The sequence below is a fragment of the Cucurbita moschata genome, unplaced genomic scaffold (genome assembly GCF_002738365.1).
Source record: "Cucurbita moschata cultivar Rifu unplaced genomic scaffold, Cmos_1.0 Cmo_Scf00055, whole genome shotgun sequence".
In the NCBI taxonomy this organism is placed as follows: Eukaryota; Viridiplantae; Streptophyta; class Magnoliopsida; order Cucurbitales; family Cucurbitaceae; genus Cucurbita; species Cucurbita moschata.
The window spans coordinates 3,698-10,726 of NW_019268571.1; the positions used below are offsets into that span (position 1 = coordinate 3,698).

Below are 7,029 nucleotides of genomic sequence, written 5' to 3' on the forward strand. Positions count from 1 at the left end.
GCTAAAATAAAAATAAGATAGTTAATGTAGGTACATGTAACTCATGCTCAGATCTACCTTATTCAAGATGCTAATAAAGGTGCCTATAACTTTTTCTTGCATAAAGAAAGAAATGGAGGGGAACAGACATTTCTTCTTTACATAACAGATCATGTCGCCATGCATGCAGTCAACTTCTCCCTACCTGATAATTAGATGCTGTAAGCCGTTGTTGTTGTCTTTTGCTTACATTCCCATATAACACCAATTTCAATTTCTCAAATCTTGCTTTCAAAAATCTCTTTCGAAATTTCTCTGCTCAATTTTCTAAAATATTCTTCTTGAATCGGGACCAAAGGCTCGAGTATACGTCGCTTGGCCGTAGGCGACGCAAGAACGAATAGGCTTAACTCACTTGTTGCTAGGAAGTGTGTGCTGCACAATCAAAAATCCGCTGCCATCAAAGTGCGATTGTGACAAGTAGTTGATTATTTGTGTCTCTATTACATGTGGTAATCTTACGTGACGATTCATGGCCTTAAGTTATCATCTTAGTACTTGGAAGTCTGTGGGCTAACCTAAGGTGTAACATATTGCTTGTAACACATAATAACCTTTACTTGTAGTATTATAACGTTTATGGCCATAAAGCGAGCATAAGTCATGTTAACCTCTAAAACCATTAAAATTCATTAAGATCCCCACACACGATCCAATGGTTTTAAAATTTTTCGTAGTCCTTATAAATCATGAAATAAGACCTCTTATAAAATTTCAATTTGGAGGTCATTTAGGTCGTAAATCGAAGGTATATTAGAAAGAAGAATTATGATTATTTTGTCATGTTACTTGGTTTAGCTCTTTAAAATTATCCAACGACTATGGAATTTCAATCATGTGTAACCTTAAGATGTCATATCTCATAAGTAATGGGTTTATCAAACATACTTAATTTCCAAGCAAATCTTTGTTAAGTTATGCTATTGGATTATTTCGAAGCAATTCCTACAAGTATAGAGAAAGACTAATGGAATGTTTGATTTGGGGGTGACGTGGCTAGTTCATCTTCTTCTAAAGAGTGGAGGAGACAATGCACCCATTGCCAACTATGTCCGAAAATGGTCTCTCCTATCCTCATCCAGTAACTTTTGGCACTTGATTTCTTTATAAAAGTGGTAGATTGGATTGCCAGAAGAAGAGTCATGTTTGAAGAGGCTCATATACGGAACGTCTTGTTAGGAATCTGTTTATAGCACGAATTATTGGTTGGGCCAATATAGAGCTTTTAAGGCCTCGATTTCTTCGGCAAACTTCTTCCACTACTTACTATTCCACATTTTTGGGCAGCTCAATAGAAACCTCTTTAGGTCTCGATTCCTTCATAAAAAAATCTTCATCTCAATGTCATAAAGAATAGGAATTGATTACTTTGAAACAATAGCACCTCAACATTAATGCTTAAAATTGATAAATTAATCTATCCATATTTCTTAACAAGGTTTAAGGATCAAAATATTAAACCTCAATTTAAAAGATAATATAATTGGTAAATAATATAAGGATCATCAAGAAATTTTTCAAAATAATTGTTGAGAGTGGGATTCGAACCCACACCCTTTTAGTCCAAAACCTTAAACTAACTTGGACATCTCAACTTTGATGCTTGAAAAAAAATTAACCCATTCGTATTGTTTATAAAGGTATAGGGATAAAAATCATTGCTAAATCCATATAAGGACCAAACCAAAATGGTGCCTTAGACCAACTCGGTCATCTCAACTTTGATGCTCGAAAAAAAGAAATTAATCCATATGTATTCTTTATACAGGTTTAGAGATCGAAATATTAAATATCGGTTAAAAGATAATATAATTGCTAAATCCAAACAAGGACCGTCAACAAATTTCTCAAAATGAATGTTGAGAGTGGGATTTGAACCCACACCCATTCGGACCAGAACCTTAATCTAGCGCCTTAGACCAACTCAACCATCTCAACTTTGTTGCTTGAAAAAAAAAAATAATCGCTCAATATTCTTTGATGTTAAAAGACAGTATAATTGCTAAATCCATATAAGGAGACCTTAGATCAACATGACTATCTCAACTTTTATTTTTAAAATTGATAAATGTATCCATCCATATTGTATAAAGGTTCAAGGATCAAAATATTAAACTCTGTCTTTTCGAACCAAAACCTTAATCTGGCATCTTAGACTAACTCCAACATTAATAGTCAAATTCTAGACATTAATGTTCACATGAAAATAGATTAGGGACCTAAAACATTAAAAGAAAAAAAAAATGTCATCTCAACTCTAATATATGAAATGTACATATATTTAATGTAACAACCAAAGAATCTACCTAGGCCTATATAGAACTGCCACAAAGTCATCCAATGGTTGAGATTGCCCGAGTGGACGAGATTCAAATATGGAAAAGACCTCGAAACTTAGATGAAGATTTGTGGAGCTTCTAAGGGGGAGATGAGGCCAATGAAGATTCTATTCATGAACTCATATACCTTATGTTTGAGGATGGTTGGGAGAGAAGATTCACATTAAAAGGATGATTATGAATTTTCAAGTAATGAATATATCTCCATTGGTATCAGGTCTTTTGGAGAAACTATAAGTAAAGCCATGAGAGTTTATGTTCAAAGTGAACAATATCATACTGTTGGGATTTTCGTGATTCCTAACATGATATCAGGATCATACCCTTAACTTAGTCATATCAATTGAATTCTCAAATGTCGAACAAAGGGTGTACTTTGTTCGAGGGCTCCAGAGAGTCGAGTCTTGATTAAGATAAGGATGTTCGAGGGCTCCATAGGTCTTAGGAGAGGCTCTATGGTGTATTTGTTTTTTAGGACAAAATTGTTGGGGGAGGAGTCCCACGTTGGCTAATTAAGGGAATGATCAAAGGTTTATAAGTAATGAATACATCTCGTTTGGTACGAGACCGTTTGGGGAAACTAAAAACAAAATCATGAGAGTTTATGCTCAAAGTGGACAATGTCATACCATTGAAGAAAAATGACGCGAGTATATATAGGAAATGGTTTAATACTCTATTCCATAATGTAAATAGACTATGAAATGATTGCAACTGCGCTTTTCTTTTTTTTTCTTTCTTTCTTCTTCCTCCTCCTTACTATAACTTGTATGTCTTAATTTGGATGAGGTAATTTTTAGTGTGGAGAATGAAAGAAGGAGAATAAGAGGTAATTTGTATATCTTAACTTGTATAAAGAGATTGGAGAATGAAAGGAGAATAAGAGGGAGTTAATGCTTTAACGACACCAACACTAAATCTTTTATTTGTAGATGAGCTTAAGAGAATTTTTGGTGTCCAGTCGAAGACAAAGTAGGTTGTTTCGCGTCGCATACCCATTGTGCGGGCATGGCAACCCTATTAGGACTTTAACTATAAAGTGGGTCAGTATAATTTTTCTTGTGTTATTTTAATATGTGTTCTTGTGTATTTTATCTCTCTTTCTATTGTGTACATGCACGTACACAGACCTTCTACCTGAACTTTACCATTAAGATTATAATCGAGGATGAGCTGTGGCGACCTTTGAGGAGTTAAATGTGATGACGGAGAATTAAGGAAAAAAATTTGTTCTACATCGATTAGATTTTCAAAGTCGAAAGGTGAACTCTAATATAAAAGAAGGTCCCTTAGCTTACTTAGTCATTCAAATTGCTTAGTTTCATCCTATTTTGAAGCCTCAGAGCTAGAGAATTCATATTCTAATGGCTATAACTTGACTCATTTGATTTAGATCTGATACGTTTAGATCTTTTACTACCATTTTTTACTCTTCAAGATACGTCTTTTGACACTTTTAAAGACATTTAAAGTTAGTATGGCTACTGTCTTGTCTATTTAAATTACTTAGAGATAAATTTTTAGATTATTTTATGCAAATGAGGTGAGTCAATTACCATAATAGAATTCTAAATTATAATGGTAGGACTCCTAAGGTGAAATTTGAGTTCAATGATCAACTTTGTAAGCTAGCATCAAGGATGCATAATGACCTTGTCTTAAACCAATCAAGTAAGCAGTTCTATTGTTGGACGCCCACATACTTGGTTTAATGACTTCTTAGTTGTACGAATAACACGTACATTATGACATTTGTACGTGTCATATTTCGTGATGTTATGATATTTGATGTGTGATATGTTATGTAATGATTTATGATATGATGAGTTATGCTATAATATGAAGGTTATATGATGCATGAACCTCCATATGTCACATCATGTATACTATGTTAGCATGTTTGAAGGGAATGAACTCTTCATTCACGTAGCGGAAGTATTGGGAACCGTTTTGATTTTTATTAACAATTAAAACAAAGCAATAAATACGAGAGTAAGAACTCTACCTTTGTAGAAACCCTAGCTTACAAGACTCCTCGGAGTATTCCAACCATGCAGAAGTTCTTCAACATTCCACAAGATCTTCTTTACTATGACTTGAACACAAGGTCAGCTTGTCGGAGCTTTTTCAAAGAAAATTCTAAAAGGATTGGAGAAGAGAATTTCGAGAATTCTCTAGAGATGTAATGTCATTCTCCAGAGAATGTGGGATAGATGGTATGTCTTTGGCTCAACCCGAGGGTCCTATTCATAGGGACTCTTGGAGAATATTTACCAAATAATATATTTACATATTTAATATATTATGATACAATACCTTATACAAATCATACTTAGATATTATAAGATTTGCTAATTTATATTATTCAAATTTTAAATATATTTTTATTTAATGTATCAAAATACATTAATTGATTTAATATTTAATGGTATCAAATACAATGATTATATTTTTTATTTAATATATCTAATATATTAAATATTAATTTGACATTTCAAATTAAATTTATTTTCTCCTTTATATTTAATATATCTAATATACTAAATATCAATTTGAACACTTCAAATTTTCTTTCAAATAAATTGAATCTTTTAGCGTTACTATGTTACTATGAGCTAGCAAGGGGACCTTATGGACCTATAAATTATAAGCTCAAATGATATAAAATTAATTAATTAAACTCTTTAATTAATCAATTTCCATCCATTAACTAAAAGTCACTTTACTATAGACCTAGAGTTCACTTTTATGCACTGTAGGACAAGTTATGTTCATTGATATAACCATTACAAGCAAGTCGATAATTCACGATTTGTTCATAATTACAATTCGGTCAAAAATCTATTTTACCTCTATAATTACACCTTTCACCTTAAGTACCACTGATTCTCTAATTAACAATTTGTCTATGATCCAATCATAAACCAAGTCTCTCTCAAGCTAATGAGAGGGTGGGGCCCAATGGTAGGCATATTGAATCGACTAAAAGAGTCATCCTCACCCATGTAAATTAAAGGACAAGTCCTCATAGGCAGGAGTTCATAACTCACTCAGGATTAAGATCGAGTCGCATATGATCATCATGTGAAATATTAATCTTCTCAATTAACGGATTTATAAAGAGAGATTAAATATTTCGTGGTCTAGTGCTATACAAACTCATTGTATAGGATACCCCACTTACGTGTCTCCACATAAATGATTTGGATCAAATCATTTGTAACGATTACAAAGTGGGTCGTATCAATAGTGTTACCAGGATAAGGCACCCAACCTTATCCATATACTATAGACTTTTTAAGTTATTACTTGAGCACGATCCTTTTGTATGTCAACTACATATGGTTCATGATTACATTAATAACCTTTGATTTTCATTCCATGGATAACAATTAAATTACAAATAAAATAATAAAAATTATTCTTAAAAATTAAACAATTAATTACGAAGCTTTAGGGCATAAATCCCAACAATCTCCCACTTGCACTAAAGTTGGTGAGACATGTGTACTAGGCCATACTCTATACCCAACATGTTCTCCCAGTTGCCCTAGAGAATATGAGACATGTCTCGTAATCCTAGACATTCTAGGTGATCCTCAAACACTTTAGTCTAGAGAGCCATTTTATATAAATCAAAATAATTATCATTAAAAGTCATCTGGGTAACTACCATGATGCTTTCTCTCAATATCAATCTTTATAGATTGATCTTTTATAGTTTTCTTAATATTAGTCTTTGTGTCACTATCATCACAATGAAAAGTGACCGACTAAATCACATCTGAAACACCTTTCAAATGCTTAAGAAATTATTATAGTCATACAAGTCATTTTGTTGATTTAAAAGCAAAAAATATTCTACTTGTATACCATACTTCACAATCTACAGTAAAATTGAACTTAACATAAATTTCTCTAAAATTATGTAACCCGTGCATCACTTAAAGATCAAATCTTTAACTCCATACACAAAATAAAAAATTCTCCTTAGCCATCAATGCTATGAGAAAACTTTAATTTTTAAGTTAATGGTCATACCATTAGTTTAACTAATAACTAATATAATCTAACTAACAGTATATTTAATGTTAATTCTCATATACCCATTAATTGTCTACCACTTAGGAAAGATAATTAATCATACTCTCACCGTTTGAGGTTACTTATGATACTATTCTTCTGACTTCATATTTCAATGATCATTATTATTCTTTGAAGTTTTGCATCAAATATTTGACAACAATTTTGTCAATATAATATACATGAGAGAATATTAACTTTTATCTTTATTTTTAGGAGATACACAACTATCTCAAATCATTTATTTGGAATTGGTTAGGTAGTCTATTTATGCTAGATTGAAAGATTACATCATCATAACGAATAATGTTTCATCAACATAAAATTTGAAAAAACCGGCTGATCAATAATTTTCTTGTTTTCAATTTATTTAAAGTTATAGGTAATCAAACCTTCTATTAAAAAAACTCTATAGGTTAAATTCATTTAAAAAATGAACTTTTACTCTTTTTGCAAACCTTTGGCTTTTGATCTTTAATAATAAATCCATATAATAATATGGTAGATGCATCCTCTTCAATTTCTTTTCCCAATAGAATTCTAAATATAAAAATGAATAAGAGAATAA

At 31.8% G+C, this 7,029-nt stretch overlaps 1 non-coding gene across 1 annotated transcript; it reads right to left on the minus strand.

The window, feature by feature from the left end:
• Nucleotides 1–1,896: 1,896 nt before the first annotated feature.
• TRNAL-AAG lies at nt 1,897–1,977 on the minus strand. Its single transcript has one exon. It is a non-coding gene; the product is annotated as a tRNA-Leu (tRNA).
• Between the last annotated feature and the right edge of the window lie 5,052 nt (nt 1,978–7,029).